The 22452-nt window shown below is 40.0% G+C and overlaps 1 protein-coding gene across 6 annotated transcripts in view; it reads right to left on the bottom strand.

Moving 5' to 3' along the window:
- Positions 1 to 22452, bottom strand: part of FAR1 (fatty acyl-CoA reductase 1) — a 76682-nt gene that overhangs the window by 45524 nt on the left and 8706 nt on the right. For 2 of the 6 annotated variants that reach the window (XM_070274807.1, XM_023646075.2), the window contains exon 2: positions 5402 to 5475. The exons of the other annotated variants lie outside the window; for them this stretch is intronic. The gene's annotated coding sequence lies outside the window, so the exon portion shown is untranslated. The remainder of the gene's footprint in view (positions 1 to 5401; positions 5476 to 22452) is intronic. 6 annotated transcript variants of the gene reach the window in all.

Raw genomic sequence — 22452 nt, 5'->3', positions numbered from 1 at the left:
CATCCCTGTGTCCCTGGTATGAATTCCACCTGATCATGATGTATGATCCTTTTGATGAATTGGTGAATTCTTGTTGCCAAAATTTTGTTTAGAATTTTTGCATCTATGTTCATCAGCAACATTACCCTGTTGTTCTCTTTTTTCGTGGTGTCCTTGTCAGGCTTTGGTATCAGCATGATGTTGGCCTCATAGAATGTGTTAGAAGTGTTCCATCCTCCCTAATTTTTTGGAATAGCTTGAAAAGGATAGGTATTAAATACTGTCTGAACGTTTGGTAGAATTCCCCAGGGAAGCCATCTGGTCCTGGGGTTTTATTCTTTGGGATGTTTTTGATTGCTGTTTCAATCTCTTTCCTTGTGACTGGTCTGTTCAAATTGTCTGCTTCTTCTTGAGTGAGCTTTGGGAGATTGTAGGAGTCCAAGAATTTATCCATTTCCTCTAGGTTATCCATTCTGTTAGCATAGAGTTTTTCATAGAATTCTCTTATAAACCGTTATATTTCTGCAGAGTCTGTTGTTATTTCTCCTCTTTCATTTCTGATTTTGTTTATTTAGGCTTTCTCTCTTTTTTTCTTTGTAAGTCTGGCTAGGGGTTTGTCAATTTTATTTATCTTCTCAAAGAACCAGCTCTTTGTTTCATTGATCCTTTCTACTGCCTTTTTCATTTCAATAGTATTTATTTCTGCTCTGATTTTTATTATTTCTCTCCTTCTGCTGACTTTGGGCTTTGTTTGTTATTCTTTCTCTAGTTCAGTTAGGTGTAATTTAAGACTGCTTATTTGGGATTTTTCTTGTTTGTTAAGATGTGCCTGTATTGCGATGAATTTTCCTCTTAATACAGCTTTTGCTGTATCCCATATGAGTTGGTATGGCATGTTATCATTTTCATTTGTTTCCAGGTATTTTTTGATTTCTTCTTTAATTTCTTCAATGATTCATTGCTTGTTCAGTAGTGTATTATTTAGTCTCCAAATCTTTGTGCCTTTCTCAGCTTTTCTCTTGTAATTAATTTTTATCCTTACAGCATTATGATCGGAGAAGATGCTTGTTATTATTTCAATTTTTTAAATTTGTAGAGGCTTGCCTTGTTTCCCAACATATGGCCTATCCTTGAGAGTGTTCCATGTGCACTTGAGAAGAATGTGTATTCTGCGGTTTTAGGATGAAGTGATCTATATATGTCTATTAAGTCCAATTGTTTTAGTTTTTCGTTTAGCTCCACTATTTCCTTGTTGATGATCTGTCCATTGATGTGAGTGGGGTGTTGAGGTCCCCTACTATTATTGCGTTGTTTTTAATATCTTCCTTTAAGTCTGTTAATAGTTGCTTTATGAACCTTGGTGCTCCTATGTTGGGTGCATAAATATTTATAAGCATTATTTCTTCTTGATGTAGTGTCCCTTTGATCATTATATATTGTCCCTCTGTGTCTCTCTGTAGCTGTCTTATTTTGAAATCCGCTTTGTCTGATATAAGAATTGCAGCACCTGCTTTTTTTTGCTTCCTATTAGCTTGAAGTATTGTTCTCCACCCCTTCACTCTGAGCCTGTGTTTGTCCTTGGAGCTGAGGTGTGTTTCCTGGAGGCAACAAATTGTTGGATCTTGTTCTTTAATCCATTTTGCCACTCTGTGTCTTTTTATTGGAGAGTTCAATCCGTTTACATTGAGAGTGATTATTGATGCATGTGGACTTAATGCTGTCAATCTGTCACTCGTTATCTGAATTTCCTGCGTTTCTCTTCCTGCGTGCTTTAGCCTACCCATTTAATACTGCAATTTCTTATGCTGGGTTTCTTGGATTTTTCCTTATTTATGTTTTATGGCTCTGTTCTGTTTTTTAGTTTAGTGGCTACCCTGAAGTTTGTATTTAGAATCTCGTGTATAATATAGTCTATTCTCTGGTGGTCTCTTAACTTACTTGGCCTAGACTGATTTAGTCCCCTTGCTCTTCCCCTCCTAAATTATTTTTTTCATTTCTTATTCCAACTCATGTTATGAGTTTGTAGTTAGAGTGATAAGATTGTCTTTGCTTTGGTCGTTTCCTTACCTTTATCCTAATGCTATAGTTGAATATTTGCTATCCTATTGTGGTTCTATTTATCTGTCTCCCTACTCTGTGGTTTGTGACCCCTGTCTCCCTTTTTTCTTTTTTCAGGTATGAGAGCCTTCTTGAGGATTTCTTGTAGTGGAGGACTTTTGGTTACAAATTCCCTTAACTTTTGTTTGTCTGGAAAAGATTTAATTTCTCCCTCATATCTGAAGGATATTCTTGCTGGATAGAGTATTCTGAGCTGAAGATTTTTATCTTTTAAAGTTTTGAATATGTCACTCCATTCTCTCCTAGCTTGTAAGGTTTCTGTAGAGAAATCCGCTGAAAGTCTGATAGGAGTTCCTTTGCAGGTTATTTTCTTCTGTCTTGCTGCCCTGAGTATTCTTTCTTTGTCTTTCATTTCTGCCATCTGTACTACTATATGTCTTGCAGTAGGTCTTTTTGCATTGACAAATCTAGTAGATCTGAAAGCTTCCTCTACACACATTTCTCCCTCAATCCCTAGATTTGGGAAGTTCTCTTCTATAACTTCATTAAGCACACTTTCTGCTCCATTTTCCTTTTCCACGTTCTCCAGAATTCCTCTGATCCTTAAATTCTTTCTCCTCAGTGAATCTGCTATCTCTCTGAGATTCTACTCATTTTTTTTAACTCTTAGTTCTCTTTCTTCCTCTGCCTGGAGCCATTCAGCCTGTCTATCTTCAATTTATCCTAATTTGCTCCTCTGTGGTGTCTACATGGGCATTCAGGGAATCCATATTCTGTTTTATCTGATCCATTGCATTTTTCATATCTAGTAATTCTGTTTGATTCTTCTTTATAATTTCAATCTCTTTTGTGAACTAAGTCCAGAACTCGTTGGCTTGTTTCTCTGTCTTTCTCTCTACCTTCACTGAGTTTTTTGATTATAGCTACTCTGAACTCATTTTCACTTAGTTTACCTATTTCCAAGTCCTCAGGACTGAATTCTGTGTTTTTATTGTTTTCCTTCTGGTCTGGGGCTTTTATAAATTGCCGGGTGGTAGAGGAGCAGTTTTTCGCATGGTAGTAGAATTCGGTTGCAGTTACAGCCTGTCGCCACGAGATGGGGGTTGAGAGCCGCACGTTCTGAGCTCTCCGCCTTTGGGCAAGACGGTGGCACCCAGTGCGGTTTGCCAGGGGGAGGGGCTATTTTTCTCACACAACGATCTGAATTCGGATCTGTTCTGTTCTCTGGTCTCCTGAGGCCCCGGGTTTATGGGGTCCCCGCGCATAGAAGCTTTCCCCTGCCAGCAGGTTTCCACTGTACCGGCGGCAGGAGTCCTGGACGATCCCCTGGTCGTGCGGCCCCTCCCCCGCTCCTTCTCGTACCCGCGGCAGCGATCCCAGACTCTAGGGGAGGGAGCAAAGTCCTCTCCTACCCTGTTCCACCTCCTCCGAGGCTGGCAGCAGGGTCTCCATCCTCCATCTTTTTGATACTGTAGGTCTCTGACGTCCTGGCATTAGGTTTATTAGCTGAAATTCAGGTTTTTTTCCAGTCCTTTGTTGTAATTTGGAGGGGAGAGAGTCCCAGGTCAGCTCACCCTGCCATTTTGCTCTGCCCTCTTTGGATCTTTCCAATAATGGAGGATTTATATCTTGAATATGTGATTGGCTCAACCCTAAAAAAGCACAACTACATACTTTCTTCCCTCATCTACCAGGACATCTTCCCTATAAAGCCTTAATAACAAATCTGTTAACACCACATAGCAGAAAATTTTTACCTAACCTAATTCTCTCTCCTCAAGCTTAACTATATACAGATTGTTTAGGAAGTTGCAGAAAAACTGCTTCTTATCAGTTTCAGTAAGTAGCTCAAAGCTATTAATATGTGGTTTTATCCTACTACAATGACTTACATGGTCTTCTTCATGAAGAAAGTACAGAATTCCTACAATTTCCCCACCTTATCACAATGCCACCAAAAACTTTACAAGCACTAAGTACTTTTAAACTCTATCTCTAGGTATTCTTGATTCCCCCATCCACCAATACACTCCACCCTACTAACTTAGTGGCAAAGCCAGTACAAATGAGAATTCTTTTAAAGGAAGTTCAGACTTGTCACATCTTCCACACAGTCGTGCCAGTGTGCCCAGAAGATAGCGGAAAAGCAGAAACCAGGAAAGAGATGCTGCCAATCCTTCCAGGGCATGTTGTTTAGATTTCTACTGTGTGATTCTCCTACACAGCAAGATATCTAAAGCTCCCATTGCCTGCTGAAAAGTCACTGCAGCACTGCAGTACTGAGCACAGCGGGAGCACTGCCACTCCCCTGGGCTGGCGGGGAGGGGCCAGGACACGTGATTCCTATTTATTTTCACCGTTCTTGAGCAGCCTCAGGAAATACCACCTACCAGTGGCAACTGGGTATTTTCCTCAAAAAATACCTTATCCTAAGATATACAGATGGCCAATAGACACATGAAAAGATGCTCATCATCACTAATCATCAGGGAAATGCAAATCAAAACTACACTAAGATATCACCTTACACCTGTTAGAATGGCAAAAATATTCAAAACCAAGAGTGACAAATGTTGGAGAGGCTGTGGAGAAAAGGGAACCCTCATACACTGTTGGTGGGAATGCAAACTGGTGCAACCACTATGGAAAACAGTATGGAGATTCCTCAAAAAGTTAAGAATAGAAGTACCTTATGACCCAGCCATCCCACTACTGGGTATCTATCCTAAGAACCTGAAATCAGCAATTCCAAAAGGCCCATGCACCCCTATGTTCATCGCAGCATTATTCACAATAGCCAAGTCATGGAACCAACCTAAGTGCCCAGCAACTGATGATTGGATAAAGAAGATATGGTATATATATACAATGGAATACTACTCAGCCATAAAAAAGGACAAAGTCATCCCATTCACAACATGGATAGACCTTGAGAGTACTATGTTGAGTGAAATAAGCCAGACAGAGAAAGACGAACTATGTATGACTCCACTCATAGGTGGTAGTTAACATATGGACAAAGAGAACTGATCTGTGGTTGCCAGGGCAAAGGGGGGTGGGGGAAGGGCACTAGGGGTGAAGTGGTGTACCTACAACATGACTAATAAAGACATACAACTGTAATTTCACAAGGATGTTAACTTTCATAACCTTAATAAAAAAAAAAATACCTTATCCTAAGGTTCAAAAGTTAAAGAGGCAGAAATCTTTCGGAAGACCAGCAAAATGCTGGGTACCAGATACGACAATTATTCTCAAGCCTTTCTTGCTAGAGTGGGTTTTCCCAGTGGGTTTTAATTATACATTTATATTTACATTAAGAGAAATATTACAAAGCTACTTAAATTAAAATACATTCACTTACTAGGATTTCAAGTCCAGACTCTGCCACTTTGAAGCCAGGAGATCCTAAGATCTACTCTGAAGCTGTTTCCTTATCTGTAAAAGGAGAACATGAGGGTCTCATGGGCAGAAAGAGCCTGAAATGGTCGCAAATGGGGGAACCACAGAGAGCTTCTAAGACAGCACTCACGCAATCAATAGCAACTGTACCCTTGTGACATAGTCGTACTCTCGTAACAAAGGTTCTAATATTAAGAGAAGGATAATCTTGTTGTCTCATTAGTTTTAGAAACTTAGTTAAGATAAATGATTACAGGCAAGATCCTCTCTCATTTTCTACTTTTTTTTAAGAGTTCTTTAAATAGACAAAGCAATTAAAGTGAGAGACTGGGATATTATAATAACCAGAAAACCACAAAAATCTACCAAAAGACAAAAAAAAAAAGGCAGCTCTTCAGTGCCAAGAAATGGGAATTCCTTTGCCTGTATTAGAGCCAAAAACAACTCAATTAATTAAAATTTTTAATGTACTGTCAACTAATTGTGTCAGACACTTGCTAAGCAGAAAGACAAATGTGAACAAGCATAGGGCAAGTAGGGTATGGTGGGAAGAAGGAATGAGAGGCAATTCCATGGTCTTGAAGCCCAGTGTTACAAAAGACTCACCAATAATGAGAAAAATAAACAGTAAAGGGAAAATTTATTAAGCACAGAAAACTATCTCTGATGATTTCAGGTACAGTTTCCCACAGGGCTCCTTAATAATTTTTCTTGCCCAAGATCACTCAGCACACATATATGGGCAGAGCCAAGTTTGAACCAATATCTTCACACTAAATCCCACATTTACAGAGGACGTAAAAAGTTCCTACTGGGACCGGCCCGTGGCTAAGCAGTTAAGTTAGCAGCTCCGCTTCCGTGGGGTTCACTGGTTCGGATCCTGAGCATGGACCCACACACCGCTCATCAAGCCATGATGTGGTGGCATCCCACATAGAAGAACTAGAAGGACCTATAACTAGAATATACAACGATGTACTGGGGCTTTGGGGAGAAAAAAAAAAAAAGGAGGAAGATTGGCAACAGATGTTAGCTTAGCAATCTTCCTCACCAAAAAGCATACCTTTAAAAAAAGAATTTCTGCTGGTCCTACAGTAAGGTAAAGGCACCAATTCATGGATAAGGACTGAGTGCATAGCACTGGAAAAAAGTTCAGAGAAAGTGAGGAGGTTGGAACAGATGATCTGGAGGGCCCTTGCCACTTCTACAGCAGTACGATTTACCAAGAGGAAATGAACAGCACTCTTCACTACAGGGCCTTCTTGGCATATCCGAAACAGACAAGAATGTCCTCCATAGAAAATTTTAACACACAAAATAAGGCAAATTCTAGCTCCAGAAACCTTAAAATTCCACATCATTCCATAACAAAAGTTGTTGGGCCAAACCAGCAAAGCTTTATGGAAATGTGACTATTAATTGGCTCACGCAGACTCTTCAACAATTAAAATTCAAAGGCAATTAGACTTTACCAGCATTTCCCTGAGGGCCAGTTCCAGAGGCAGCCAACAAAGGGAAAGAATGTAAGAGGTTTACTGTCAAACTCAGAATGGGACTCCCAAAACCATCAAGGTGGACTTAATTATTGCCATGATCAGTTTGAATAAAAAGACATCATTCTCAGGTTAAGAAATAAGCATTTATCAAAGGTTAGTGGATTTATTTCCAACTCTCCTCTACCCCACCCACTGACAGACTTTACCTAGGTAGAATCATTATTGGAATACTGGGAACAAAACACCTAGGGCAGCAGAGATAGTAAGATAAGGTAGAAGAAAAGAAGTTCTGGGGTCTTGATTAAGATTAATAACAAAATTCAAACACGTTTCTGCAAATATCTACACCAAAATAATCCTACGGATCATTGAACTTTGAAAATATGTATTGGACTTAACTGCCTTTGAAAACCGTAAGTTTTGTGTGAGGGAGCACGGGGATCAGAAAGTGCATCCCCAAAATATGTCACTCTGGCAAATGGATTACTTTGAGCTGAAGGCAACTGAGATTCAACAGATGCAGAAAGAAGTCTTCTTGGAGCTTCCATTATCTGATTCAAAGCAGAAACTTCTGAAAAATGAGGACCACCATAATGAGGACCCCCTGGGGGAATTTTACGGCCATGAAGAAGATGGAAAGTTGGCACCAAGATGAGTCTGCACAAACAAACCTTACTAAAATAATCTTTATCTACTACTAGTTTTCCCGTATATTTATCTTCCCACAATTTACTGCCCCTAGAAGCCCAAACCCATTTTCCTTTGTCTTGTCATTTCTCCATAATTTGTCACCCTTTTGTTAATATGGTATATAACCTTTCAAGTCTAACCACATTTTGGGGTTTTCATTTCTTTTCTGTGAAGCCCCCATGGATATTAGAAAAAAAAAATATATATATATGTATATATAGACAGACATGTGTTTTCTCCTGTTAACCTGTTTTTGTCAGTTTAATTAGCAGGCACCAGCCACTGAACCTAAGAGGGTAGAAGAAAAGTCTTTCCTCCCCTACATGAGTTATTAGGAAACTAAATCTCTAGTGAAGCCATTTTCAGTACTGTATGAAACCAGGCCCTACTATAAACTGCTTCCTGCTAAATAAGGTTGTCCCTTTGTGGAAACAAGCCTTTCAGATAACTGGATGTCAGAATGTAGTGGGAACCCTTGGGCTCTGAGTCTAGCAGGGCTGGGCTGGAATCCAGGCTCATCCATTTATCTTGGGGGTGAGCTTACTTACCTGTTTGGTTCTGTAGATTCCTCATCTCTAAAATACAGACAGCATACCCACCCCCTCCCTTCACATCACAGCATTTGTGTGAGGATTAAATGTAATACACAAAAGGCTGGGCACACAATTACATTTCCTTATTCACCTTCCCCTAACATCTTTGGCAGTAATTCTTGGTACTATCCCTTGGTGGTCAGTCCAATCTGTAAAATTTCCGTTTAAAAAATTTTAATGGTCCTGTGGCCGGCCCTGTGGCCGAGTGGTTGTGTTCGCACACTCTGCTTCGGCAGCCCAGGGTTTCGCCAGTTCAAATCCTGGGTGCGGACATGGCACCACTCGTCAGGCCATGCTGAGGTGGTGTCCCACATGCCACAACTAGAAGGACCCACAACTAAAAATACACAACCATGTCCTGGGGAGCTTTGGGAGAAAAAGGAAAAATAAAATTAAAAAAAAAAAATCTAATGGTCCTTTTCTATGGAAAGAATCTTTTAGACAAGGAGGAAAATTTTATTACCAAAGCAAAACTTATAGCTATTTTCTCTCTGCACTATACACGGCTATATTCACATGTACATAAACTCATTTTTTAATTTTGGGAAAGAAATTAATGATTTGAGCAGAAGCAGGCTTAAACCAAACCTTTGAGGGCTTGACAAAACAACTGACAAGCCATACCTCCTTACTGGCTGAAAGAAGGATTAACAAGCCTTCAAATGCTTCCTAAGGTAGGAAATCGGGCTACAGTCTCAGGGCAGCTTTATTAGGAGCTATACCCAGGTAACGTCTCCACCCTGCGGCTTCTCCGACTTGTAGATGATGGTGTAGAACTGGTGCCCTCCTAACACTACCAGCGCAGCAGAAATAGGTACAATCACTTTGGGAAACTATTTGGCAATATTTACTAAAGAACACCAAAAGACTTGAAAAACAAGAAGATTCAAATAAGTATTATTTGCAACATCCTAAGCAGAAAAAATTCAAATACCCATCAACAGTAAAACAGATAAATAATGGCATATTCCAACATACAAATTCTATACAGCAATGAAACTGGAAGAGTTCTCAAATCTTAGCCAAAGAACCTAGATGCAATAAGAATACATCTACTGTGATTCCATTTGTATAAAATTCAAACAAAAGCCAACTCATCTAGGCATGTGAAGTCCAGACAGTGGTTACCTCTGGGGAGGAAGGAAGGGGCATAAGCGAGTCTTCTGGGGCTCTAATATTTTCTATTTTTTGATCTAAGCCCACCGAGCCTTAAACTCTGACTTGAACACTATTTCTCTTGGCTGAACTCATCACAGTCGGCCTAGCTTTCACCAATTCCCTCTCCCCAGACCCTGTCCTAAACATAAAACCTCTACTTGGAAATTTTATTTCAATCCTAATAAATTCTGGACCCTGGGGAACCCTACGGAAATGAAACATTCCAGTGCTAAATAAAGCCATATCCAAAGACCCCTGCTCCAGTTCCTCCAGGCACAAAACCCCACATCTCAAATCTTTTTACTTGTCCAATTTAGAGCCAAGTTCATGAGACCCCAACCCCCTCAGAAATGGTCATCTGGATACCTCTCCGGGAGGTTACAGCCTTTCAGGCCAGATGAATCCCTCTACTAGTGCTCCCATAACTTTAATTTGCACACAAGTGACCCAGAGACAGTGCTAAAACAGATTCTGATTCAATAAGTCTGGCATGGGTCTGAGATTCTTCATTTCTAAAAGCTCCTAAGTGATGCTGGGAACCACACTCTGAATAGTAAGACTCTACTACAGACACTCCCACTGCTAGCTCACCACTGAGACTGTGTGTTCCCGATAGTGCCAAGACTATTTAATAATCTGTTTTACTTAAGACAAATGAAAAGGAACAAAGAAAATACCAAGAATATTTCCCCACATTCAAGCGCACACAGACACACACACACACATATCTTTATGCTACATACCCATGATCTCTAATATAAAATGCAATGCTTCCAAATGCTACAATTAGCCAGAATGGAAGTATATCATATCAAAGAGAAAGGGCCTATTCCTGTCAACAAAGAAAGAGCATTTGCAATCTAATAAAAATCAAAAGACCATTGCAAGACCCAGACAGAAAGCAGCTTCCAGTGTCGGTGCCAGCAGAAAATACTAAGTGTTAGTCATCCACAATAAATTAAAAATACAATAAAGGAAAATTAAACTAAAAAACAAAAAGACCAACAATTAATTAGATGGGCCAAAGATATAAATGGAAAGTAAACAGAAAAAAAAATACAAACAGCTCTTAACCATCCGTAACGATACTCAACCTTACTCATTCAGAAAACTGCAAATTAAAGCTACAAGATTCATTTTTTCACTTATGAGACTTACAAAGACCACCAAAAACTTATAATTGAAATACACACAAAGAACAGAGACGCTTATATTGCTGGTCGGGCTATAAACTAGTACAACCTCTATGGGGACGGAGGAGAATATCTATCAAATTTTAAATGCCCGTTACCTTTGACCCTGCAATTCTATTTCTAATAATTTATCCTGCAGCTACTCTTGCATGTGTGTGAAATGATGTATTCACTGCAACACTGATATCAAAAGACCGAAAACCTAAATATCCACCAATAGCACACTGAGCAGACAAACTGGTATATTCCTATAATGGTATACTTTGCAACTAAAAAAAGAACGAGTGGTTCAACATACACTGACACGAAATAGCATTCCTGATACTTTCTGAAGGCCAAGATGTAATATACTGGATGATATACCACCTTTTAGGGAAAAGGAATGAAAAAAGTATGCATATGCTTATAAGTATATAGATTATTTCTGACAAAAAAGCCAAAAAATTGGTGATGATGGTTGCCTCTGGGAGAACTGAATAACTGGGCAAGAAAGATGAGGGGTATTTACTTTTCACTACATATCCTTTTGTACATTTTTAAATTATGTACTATGCGCATGTATTATATATTTTTAAAAACCACTCTTGTAAAATAGAAAAAAATCAGAAAGCACCAAAATAAATATTTGAAAGCACAAATTTTCCCCTCAATTAGCCAGTCTCCAATACCTTTTGTCTTCCGACAATTTATAAATTCATTTTCATGTTATTAGGAAAAGTTTGACAAATCTTTCTTAAAGAGATAATAAAAGACTACCATATTGTTAAGAAAAAAGGGCATTTTCTTTCTTCAGCTAACCTTTATTACTTAAATTTTCATTCCATTTCTTTATTGGATGGAAAATCTATTAGATTAAAAATGAGATGATTACTTAACTATGAAACTCTTGATGAACAGGACTCTAACAGGCTGGATTTCCTGATGGAACGTGAGAAATTCGTCCCCCTCAGGCTAATGTTGGTCTTGAGATCAGATGGCTCTCTCCTCCATCTCCTGGGAGATCCTCTATGTTCACCAAGCAGTCAAGTACACAATACTAACAAATACAGTTCTGCAGTGAAGTCTAGACTCGCTCTACCTGTGTGGCTTTTTTTTTAATGATTGGCACCTGTGCTAACATCTGTTGCCAATCTCCTTTTTTTTCTTTCTTCTCCCAAAAGCCCCCAAGTACATAGTTGTATATTCTAGTTGTGAGTGCCTCTGGTTGTGCTATGTGGGATGCCACCTCGGCATGGCCTGATCAGTGGTGCCATGTCCCCGCCCAGGATCCAAACAAGCGACCCTGGGGCGCCGAAGCGGAGTGCACAAACTTAACCACTTGGCCACAGGGCGGGCCCCTACCTGTATGTTTCTTTCTGCATCAGTATGTATTGAACACACACAGTAAAAACTGACAATATTTGTAAGGACTCTTAGTTCCATGTTTTAGCTGCTACAAATTTATTTAGGGAAACTAAGCACTGAATATGAAAGTCTCAAGTTAATGTCTAACATTCAATCCAGCTTCCTATAAATTTCCACTGCCTGCAGCTAACCCTTAAAGTAGGGACCATTTAATTGTGTTCCTATTAAAAACTGGCTCCTGTGTGCCTTCAGCATATAAACAAATTCAAAGTCAAAACTTACCAACCGAGACAGTGAGAAGAGCAAATGGACAAAGAATAAGATATTTCATCTATCTTTCCATTGGGAGTCAGTGACTGACTCCCAATCAGGGGCAACTGTGTGGAACACAGCCACATCCAATGCTGTTTGGTCTCAGTCCTACTACGCCCCTGAGCTGGAGCACCACTTGGCAGGAACACTGAAGGAAATTCAACCAGCAGACAGAAAGTGGAGCTAACTAGTCTTTCAATCTCCCCTAGATTCCATTACTGAAAAAGTAAGAAAAAAAAAGAACTTCATATATTCTTAAAAGGGGGGAATTAATTCCAAAATATTCTAAACCAAGAGTTGGCAGAGGTTTCCGTAAAGGGTCAGGAAGTAAACGTTTTCAGCTTTGTGGGCCATACAATCTTAGTAGCAACTACTCAATTCTGCCATTTTGGGCACAAAATCAGCCACGGACAATAAGTAAACAAATGGGCATGACTGTGTTCCAATAAAACTTTATTCACAAAAACAGGAAAACAGGTTTTGCAGGCCACAGTTTGCCAACTCCTGTTCTAAATGATGATTTCCAATATTACACATTCAGAAAAATGAACTACAAATGCGAAAGGCATTAACAGGAAACCAGTATGGTCTAAAAGTTCATTGCCTATGACTTCGCTACCACTAGAGATACTATCCATACCACCATAATATGGACAGTAAATACCTGTTTGATATAATATCTTCAAAACCAAACTAACAAATTAACACCAAGCTTCAGAAATATAGATATGCCAAAGGCTAAATGCAAAACGAAGACATGATCTACAGGCTTTTTCAAGGTGTGTAAAAAAATCTGTATTTTTAAAACGAAAGCCCATTAAGATGTTCAGGAGTGAGGCTTGGACAATATTATTTCAGAGAAAAGACTACAATGGAAGAAAAGCACAGAATATAATCTTGTCACAGACTCAGAAACCCTAGAACACTACTCTGTTCAAAAAAAATCTTGATATCGGGGCTAGCTCCATAGCCGAGTGGTTAAGTTTGCGCACTCCGCTGCGGCGGCCCAGGGTTCGGATCCTGGGGGCGGACATGGCACCGCTCATCAGGCCACATTGAGGCAGCATCCCACATTCTACAACTAGAAGGACCTGCAACTGAGATATACAACCATGTACTGGGGGTTTGGGAAGATAAAGCAGAAAAAAAAAAGATTGGCAACAGTTAGCAGCTCAGGTGCCAATCTTTAAAAAAAAAAAAAAATCTTGATATAATAATAAAAAAAAAATAACAGGATTTAAAGAGGTGAAGAGTTAACCCAATGCTGTGGCAAAACAGAAAGGGCTGTTTATTTACTGTGTACAGGTCTAAAAGAACCTAGATTATTCTTCTCTACAGAAAAGCATGACATTATTTACAATTTTACTTAGCCAAAGTTATATGTGGGGGATAGGGGCGGGAAAAGAGTCTAACGACATGGTAAATATCACATAAATATGAAGATTTCCCAGAAAGCTGCATTGAGCTACAATGACCACAAGGGAATCCTACACATGCACATACATCCACTTCCTCCTTTTTTCCCTTTTATTTTTTCACTAAAAGGGAAATGGAGATTAGGTATTTCTAATCCATGGGAATTAATAACAATCTAATCCAAAAGTTCATGAACAGGTTTCGGGGTGGGGGTAGGGGGTACAAGAACATAGTTTCACATAAAATATTGCTGTGAATGTGTCTGTATATATATGTGTGCAAGTGTGCACTCCCATGCATACATTTGTACATTTTTCTAGGGGAAGAATACACTCCTTTTATCAGATTCTCAAAGGGGGTCAATGAGCCTAAACAGTTAAAAACTACTATCAAATTTTATGTACATTACGTGTGTATGCTGGAGGGAAGGGGGACTTAACATGCAGAGAACAGAACTTCATGGGCACTGGGGGCCAGCCCAGTGGCACAGTGGTCAAGTTCAAGTGCTCTGCTTCGGCAGCCCAGGGTTCACCGGTTCAGATCCTGAGCACAGACCTACACGCTACTTATCAAGCCATGCTGTGGCAGGCATCCCATGTATAAAATAGAGGAAGACTGGCACAGATGTTAGCTCAGGGCCAATCTTCCTCAGCAAAAAAGAGGAGGATTGGAGGCAGAGGTTAGCTCAGGGCTGATCTTCCTCAAAAAAAAAGAAAAAAGAATTTCATGGGTACTGATTAAAAACCCCATTCAAATTTAAAGTGAAGTAAAAATATGCAAATGGTTAAAACATAATTATACCACTCTCCCTTGAGGCCTGTTACGGATTGAACTGTGTTCCCCCTAAAAAGATATGCTGAAATCCTAACTTCCAGAACCTCAGAGTTGGAACTTATTTGGAAATAAGGTCATTGAAGATGTAATTAGTTAAGGTAATTGATGTCACACTGTAACAGAGTGGGTCTCTAATCCAATTATCACTGGTGTCCTTATAAGAAGAGGCCCATGTGAAGACACAGAGACACACAGGGAGAACTCCATGTGACAACAAAAGCAGAGACTGGAGTTGGAGTTACACAGCTACAAGCCAAGGAATGCCAAAATTACCAACAAAAAAGCTAGGGAGAGGGACCAGCCCCATGGCAGAATGGTTAAGTTCAAAGTGCTCCATTTCAGCAGCCAGGGTTCGTGGGTTCAGTTCTTGGGCGTGGACCTACACCACTTGTCACCATGCTGTGGCAGTGACCCACATATAAAAAGTGGATGCAGGAAGACTAGCACAGATGTTAGCTCAGGGCTAATCTTCCTCAAGCAAAAAAAAAAAAAAAAGACAAGCAACAGATGTGAGGGGCTAATCTTCCTTAGGAAAAACAAACCTAGGAAGAGGCAAGGAAGGATTCCCTTACAGGTTTCACAGGGAGGATGGGTTTCAGACTTCTAGCCTCCCCAGCTGTGAGACAATAAATTTCCATTGTTTAAGCCATCCAGTTTGTGGTAATTTGTTACAGCAACCCTAGGAAGCTAACAGAAGGACAAATATCATAGTAACTAAAATGAAGGTAGAGAGCAGAAGGCCTTCTAAAGATGATGCATATCCTCTCATGCCATAATAAACATATCATGGACACTTTCCAACACACACAACAGTCTCAGTTATCAAAATACACTCTACCAAATTCTTAAGGAAGGAATGGCTTTTCCAAATGATTGTAGGAAGGGATGGTAGAAAAAAGTTTTATATATCAAAGGTAAAAGATCAAAATAAGGCTAATCTTCGGATCCCAGAACAAATCATTGGGAGTGTATTCCTGACTGTACATCTGCACATTGTCAAATCTCAGTATACGGTAGCAGATTCAGGCAAAGAAGTGTTGTAATTATCTATTGCTATGTAAGAAAATAACTCTAAAACTTAGTGTCTTAAAACAACCATAATCCTTTTATCCTCTCTCACAATATCTGTGAGTTAGGAATTTGGGAAGGGCTTGAGTAAACATCTCTAGCTGAACAGTTCTAGCTCCTCATCTTAGATCCTCTTCCCATGGTCTCGCCACATGAGGTAGTTGGAGCTTCCTTGCAGCACGGCAATCTCAGGCTGGAGTGCTTACAAAGCTGCTAAAGGCTCCAAGAGCAGTATCCCAGTGAGCTAGGCAGAAGCTCTCCCACCTTTTCTGACCTCGCCTTGAAAGTCACACAGTATAACTTCTGTCGCATTTTATTGGTTACAAGCGATTCACAAGACCACCCAAATTCAAGGAGAGGGGACACGAACCCCACCTCGGGATGAGAGAAGAGTCAAGGTCACCCTGAAAGAATACGTGAGATGGGAGATATCATTACTACTATCTTTAGAAAACACAATCTGCCACAAAGATCACAATGAAGTAACTGCTTATTACTCCTGAGACTGTCAACCATTTAAACCATGTGGGACCTATTTCATGAGGCTAGGGGACAACAAAGAGTTGTTCCTCACTACACTTTTCTTTACCCACCTCAAACTTTAAAAAATACGGCCCCACGAGCCTCCTACTTTGAAATACTTTGTCTACCAAATAACCTCATTTACTGAATAAAAAATTTCATTTTCCCATGTTCACTTAACTGTGAACTTCTAACCAGTAAGTTACCACTTGGAGTTGACACAGTTCTAGCCAAAAGCAAGCCAACTTACTTTAGTCAGGCTATGAAGAGGCCTCACCTTATAGATGCCATCTGGAGACAGATGGGAACCACTGGTCTAATGTCTTTCCTACTATATTTTAGTAACTGTGGAACCTTTATTTAGTGTTTTGATTAAGACAACATAAAATAAAACCTCCTCTGAAAGAAAGCTGTAAGCAACAATTAAAGGGTCAAAACGCAAACTCAAAATGTACAAACTATTTACTGTAGCCGTGCTGGTAAGAATAGTGGGTTCCTTTTTCCTTTTTCAAAAAGTAAGGCTTATTAAGGCATTTTTCCACAAACAAAAGAATGGCTGTAGCATCTTGGTTAACATTTCTTTTTTCAATAAAAGATGCCAGTGTCCAACCCTATTGTAAGCACTCATTGAAGTAGATATAATGGCCACTCTGTTTGCCCACACAGACACTGATATACCAATATTTAACTCTCTGTATCCTACTTTCCTCAATGTCCAAGGTACTTCCTGGTGGTAAGGAATCTCAACAGGTTCATTAGTTCTTAGGGCAATATACAACTATTTTGTACACTGATGGTGCTCTGTGAGCATGGCACTTTGGCAAGAGTTAAAATGCCTTAGGGCCTCACTATCCTGGAAAACATTAGATAACAAGAAAAATCAGTCATATGTAAAAGTCAAACACAAAGACATATTAAAAAGTCAAGTTCTACTCAGTCAGAGAGAAAATGTCAATTCTACAGCATTACAATTACAATCTGCTGGCAAGGAAACTTGTATTTTTCAGCAATATCCATTTCCCTTTGTTTCTGTTTCCATCCTTAAGGCCTGCACGAGTTGGGTGACTTCTCTACCGTAAAGCCTACAGAAGGGCTGTGCTCTCATTACACACAGTTTGGTAATAAACCATTCCACTGTTGAGAAAACAAGTATTCGATTCCATTCTGAGGGAAAACAATTTAAAAAAGTAATTTCCACAAGTCACACATGATTCTTTTTTAGATAAACTATTGTGCTATAGTCTCTCCTTACATTAACAAAAATGTTTTCATGTTAAGACATGGAATTTTTATCCTAATACTTTCAGACTCAGAAAAGTGAAATAAAATATTCCAATACACAAAGTCAAACTAGTATTTTAAGTGTACTAAATCCCATTTTGCTTAAAAATTCATGAAAGTTTTGTGTTTTACACCATAATATATCTAAGGATTAATATAAAAATGTTTCAGGGGCTGCCCCCGTGGCCGAGTGGTTAAGTTCGCACGCTCCACTTTGGCAGCCCAGGGTTTTGTGGGTTTGGATCCTGGGTGAGGACCTAGCACGGTTTCTCAAGCCATGCTGAGGTGGCGTCCCACACAGCAGAACTGGAAGGACCTGCAATTAGAATTTACAACTATGTACCAGCAGGCTTGTAGAAGAAGAAAAAAACAAAAGACTGGCAACAGATGTTAGCTCAGCTGCCAATCTTTAAAAAAAAAAAAATTTCAAACTACTCAGTAAAATTGATGTTAACAGGAAAAGGTACCATATTTACCCTGAATACTACGTGTAGACTACCCACAAGTTTACCCAAAAAGTGACTCATGCAGATTACTAATTATGTATCTTGTACAGTCCAATTTAAAACTACCAAATCCTACTCATGAAGATTCGTTACCTTTCAAAACAAGCTGGGAGAACAAGGTATCCCAGTGGTCACAGAAGTAGTTCAAACTCTGCTTAGAAGCAGTTTAGACTCATCTGATCACTACAGCAAACGACTTGCAATACTTAGCAGCAGGAAAGTGCTCTGAAGTTCCTGCTGTATTTCCTGTTTCTCGTGTCACTTTCTTACGCACCTTCTGAATCTGTTCTCAAGGCGCAACCTAAAAACAGGTTCCAGCCCTCCCAGTCAGCATTTTCCGAATCCTGGTAAATGGGGTTGCAAAACTACTTCATCCCCAACCAGGATCAATACAGTATATTAGCATATCAAAAACCACAAACTGGCCTGAGGTAAAGAGGCTCATTGAACTCCATTCAAGCCCAGCCCTCCACAAATTTCCCAAAACAGCTAGGGAAACAATGCTCCTGAAAAGCCCCTTACCTTCTAACTGTCCAAAAATGGGCCAAACTTCCCATGGACCACAAATGATTGAGAAAGCATGACGTTCCTTTGATCCATAAGGCTACTTATGAATAAACTACTAAGCCAGTTATTAATATTGCAAAAATGAGCATGTTATTATTAGAATGTACCAAAGACTTCAATTTGTATATAATTAATAACTAGTTGCTGCAACTCGCTATGCTGCGAAGCTCCTACCATATGTGCAGACTCAAAAGCTGGAATTCTGTAATTTTCAAGAGGGACACTCCCCGTCAGTGAATTTGTGTTGTCTTTAGCTGGTCACGGTTTTCAATTATCATTATTCTTACTTTTAATTAAAAATTACCATTAGATGAGCTTCATTATTCTCATTTTAGTTTTAGTTGTTTTATTGAACCTGCAGAATGTATTACACAATTGCATCACTAGGATTTGAGGCCTAGTTTTTTAACTAGTCTAGACTTTATTTTCTGTGATTCAATTAGGAACCATGCATATCCCTAACTGGGAAACCAGGGGCCAACTTGCTTTAACTATATTCAGGTAGCTGTTTGCAAAAGTACTTAGATAATGCATTACTGGAGCCCACCCCTTAGAGAGCATCTCTGTGGCCTGGGTCACCACGGTAACGGGTGCTTAAGCGTTTCAGGAACTGAGAGTTGGACTCCTTTTCCAGTTCTGACCAGTTAATACCACTGACTCATCAACTGGGCCGTGCAGATGACCAAAAGGTGACCCTTTGATATCGGGGGGCTGAAAACTCCACCCTCAGATATTGCTAACACCACCATTTTGTGAACACGTGGCCTATGAAGAGCCGTGAAGCCTGACTACACTTGGACAGATCATCAATTACCGCACTTCCTTACCTTCGATCATTCATCCCCACACTTCAGACCACCCTGCCCCATTTATTCCATAAATAGCCCTAATCCCCATTCTCGGGGGTGGGCCAGGGGTACAGATTTGAGATTTGGTCTCCTATCTCCCCGCTTGGCTGGCTTGTAAAGAAATCCTTTCTCTGCTGCAAATTTGTCTGTCTTGGTGATTGGCATTTCGCGCGGTAGGCAAAATGTAACTGGTTCAGTAACAATTGCTGTAGAAAGTCCCTCTCCCTAAAAAATGCTTGTACCTGAACAACGAGTTGTTCTTATTCCACAAGAAAGTGGAAATTATTGAACCAAAGAATGACCTAGGGGCTGGCCCCAAGGCTGAGTGGCTAAGTTCGCGTGCTCTGCTTCGGCGGCCCAGGGTTTCGCTAGTTAGAATCCTGGGCACGGACATGCCACCGCTCATCAGGCCATGCTGAGGCTGCGTCCCACATGCCACAATTAGAAGGACTCACAACTAGAATATGCAACTATGAACTGGGGGGATTCGAGGAGAAACAGCAGGAGAAAAAAAAGAAAGGAAGAAGAATAAGATTGGCAACAGTTGTTAGCTCAGGAGCCAATCTTTAAAAAAATTAAAGAAAAAATAATGACCTAGCTAAAGGGCCGTGATTAAAACAGCTTGAGAGTCACTGTTCTAAGTCACTGTTCTAACCAACATCTGCTTAACAAATCACTAAGGGGCAGGTCTTCTTCCTGGCCACCAGGACTACACCAACCAAATGCGGCCTAAGGACTTGGAATAAGGGCCCTCATGGAAGTAATAACTTATCTGAAGTTGGCCATCAATGATCCTTCCAGACTCTAGCTTTGAGTCGGAAGCCTTCAGGAATGTCTTAAATCCACTAAATCTCATAATAATACCCCCCCCCAAAAGAATCTTTTCCCAGTTTATCTTTAAAACTTTGCAAAGGGGGCTGGCCCCATGGCGGAGTGGTTAAGTTCACGTACCCCACTTTGGCGGCCCAGGGTTTCACCGGTTCAGATCCTGGGTGCAGACATGGCACCGCTCATCAGAGCACGCTGAGGTGGCGTCCCACATGCCACAACTAGAAGGACACACAACTAAAATATACAACTAGGTACTGGGGGGTTTTGGGGAGAAAAAGGAAAGATAAAAAATAATTAAAAAAAAAAAACCTTTGCCAGGTTCAAAGACAGCTTGCAACTAAATGCTGACAGGCAGGGATCAGCCCAGAAAGGTATGGAAAACATGAGGGAAGTGTTTGATGACTTTTTCAATTCTTAGCATCTGTTTCCAGGTGTGAAACTGCCTAACCTCCTAAGAAGCCTACTCCAAAGAGCTTTGTAATCATGGGTTATTGTGCTAAAGATGGGGTGAGAACATGAATAGCAAAGTAAAAACATTAGAGTATAAAAATTCAGGTAACTTTTAGCCAATTTATCACTTGAGAATCAAAGTCACAATGCTAAATAAAAACTCTAGTGTTGAGCTACTTTCTTCTCCAGAAACTGAGATCCAGAAAGAAAAGACAGCCAAAATAAATAAGCCCAAGAGACTTAGCAAAAATCAGGCAGAGTAATGAATAACTACACCGTCAGGACTGCCACTAACCACCTGACCTTGGGCAAGTCAAGTAACTGTTGTGATCTTCCGTAAAATTCACTGAAGGGGCGGCAAGATGACTGATGTTTAAATCCTCTCCTCGCTCTCAAAGTCTGTGTATCTATTTCTACATATTAGAATGAGTTGTTTCCTAGTAGTACATTAGGTACTCAGAAAATTATTAACTCCAACAGGTCAGAGGGTTATCACTTTAAAGCAATATAACTAATATTAAGTGATCTTCAAACAGCCTACACACTGCTCCACAGAGTCAAATATCCCATAAGCAGCTAATTCACGTGTTCCCATCTCCTAAGGACTCTGCTAATGATAACAACCATTATCATGATTACATTTTAGGTGCAATCCACAGGTTTTTTAAACCACATATTTATAAGAAACTTATTAAGACCATCCTTCGAACTAGATGGATGATAAACACATGACAGGGTTCCACTGAGAATCAATCGTTTGTGAGTCCAATACACGTTTGCAAGCCCCTGTATCACTAAGCCCCTGTATCACAGTTATTTTAACACAAATGTGAACCTCAAAATACATATTTTTTTGAGAAAGATTAGCCCTGAGTTAACATCCACTGCCAATCGTCCTCTTTCCACTGACAAAGATTGGCCCTGATCAAACATCTGTGCCTTCCTCTACTTATATGTGGGACGCCTGCCAAAGGACGGCTTGATAAACAGTGCTAGGTCTGCGCCCAGGATCCGAACCAACGAACCCCGGGCTGCTGAAGCAGAGCACGTGAACTTAACCACTACGCCACGGGTCCAGCCCCACTCAAATACTTTAACAGATCCTTTCCTCCTGTGAGAGATGAGATGAATGGAGCCATATTAAAACAGAGCTGGAGCCGCCATTTCAGAGGAACTGCCTTGCACATCTTGTTTTCTTTATCTTCCAAACTGGACCAAATCACCAAAATTTCAAGAACTCAGTAAAGACAAGAATACTGTTTATACGGACTGATGAAACTGGACTTTGCTGATGATCAAATTACTAACCAATCAAAGAAGTACAAATCTAGCCTTACCTCATCTGGCACCAATGAACTCTTCTTTAATGCAACTTACTTCATCTTCCTCCTTTTTTCCCATAAAAACCTTGAGCCCCTCTCCTGTAATCAGACAGTATTTGGGTTTCTACCTGAATCAATGCTCCCCAAATTGCCAAATTTTTGACCTCCAAAAAACGCCTTTCTCCCTCTCATTTTGGCTATTTTTAGGTTAACACTCCACGGATCTTAACTACGTAGGGGCAAGATGGCTCAAAGAAGTTTTTTCCTTTACCTCTGAAAAAAATAGTATTTACAAATTTATTCATTCGTAAGTCATATATTCTACTTCCTGTTAATTCAGGATGGACAGCAGCCATTATACAAAGTACCACACATTTATTCCAAAATCTTTGGTAAAATCCATTCCTACATACTTATTAAACTCGCTACAGCTTGTTTTTCCCCAATAAACCAAATAAGAATTGGCCTATTTTTTTAATTAGGTATTTGCATAATGAGTTTTATAATTTTGTCACTCAATAATGAAAATGAGGGGCTGGCCCAGTGGCACGGTGGTTAAGTTTGCAAGTTCTGCTCCGGCAG

This window comes from Equus caballus, chromosome 7 (genome assembly GCF_041296265.1).
Source record: "Equus caballus isolate H_3958 breed thoroughbred chromosome 7, TB-T2T, whole genome shotgun sequence".
Lineage (NCBI taxonomy): Eukaryota > Metazoa > Chordata > Mammalia > Perissodactyla > Equidae > Equus > Equus caballus.
The sequence above is the reverse complement of the archived record's forward strand: the minus strand, read 5'-3'. Positions and strand labels throughout refer to the sequence as shown.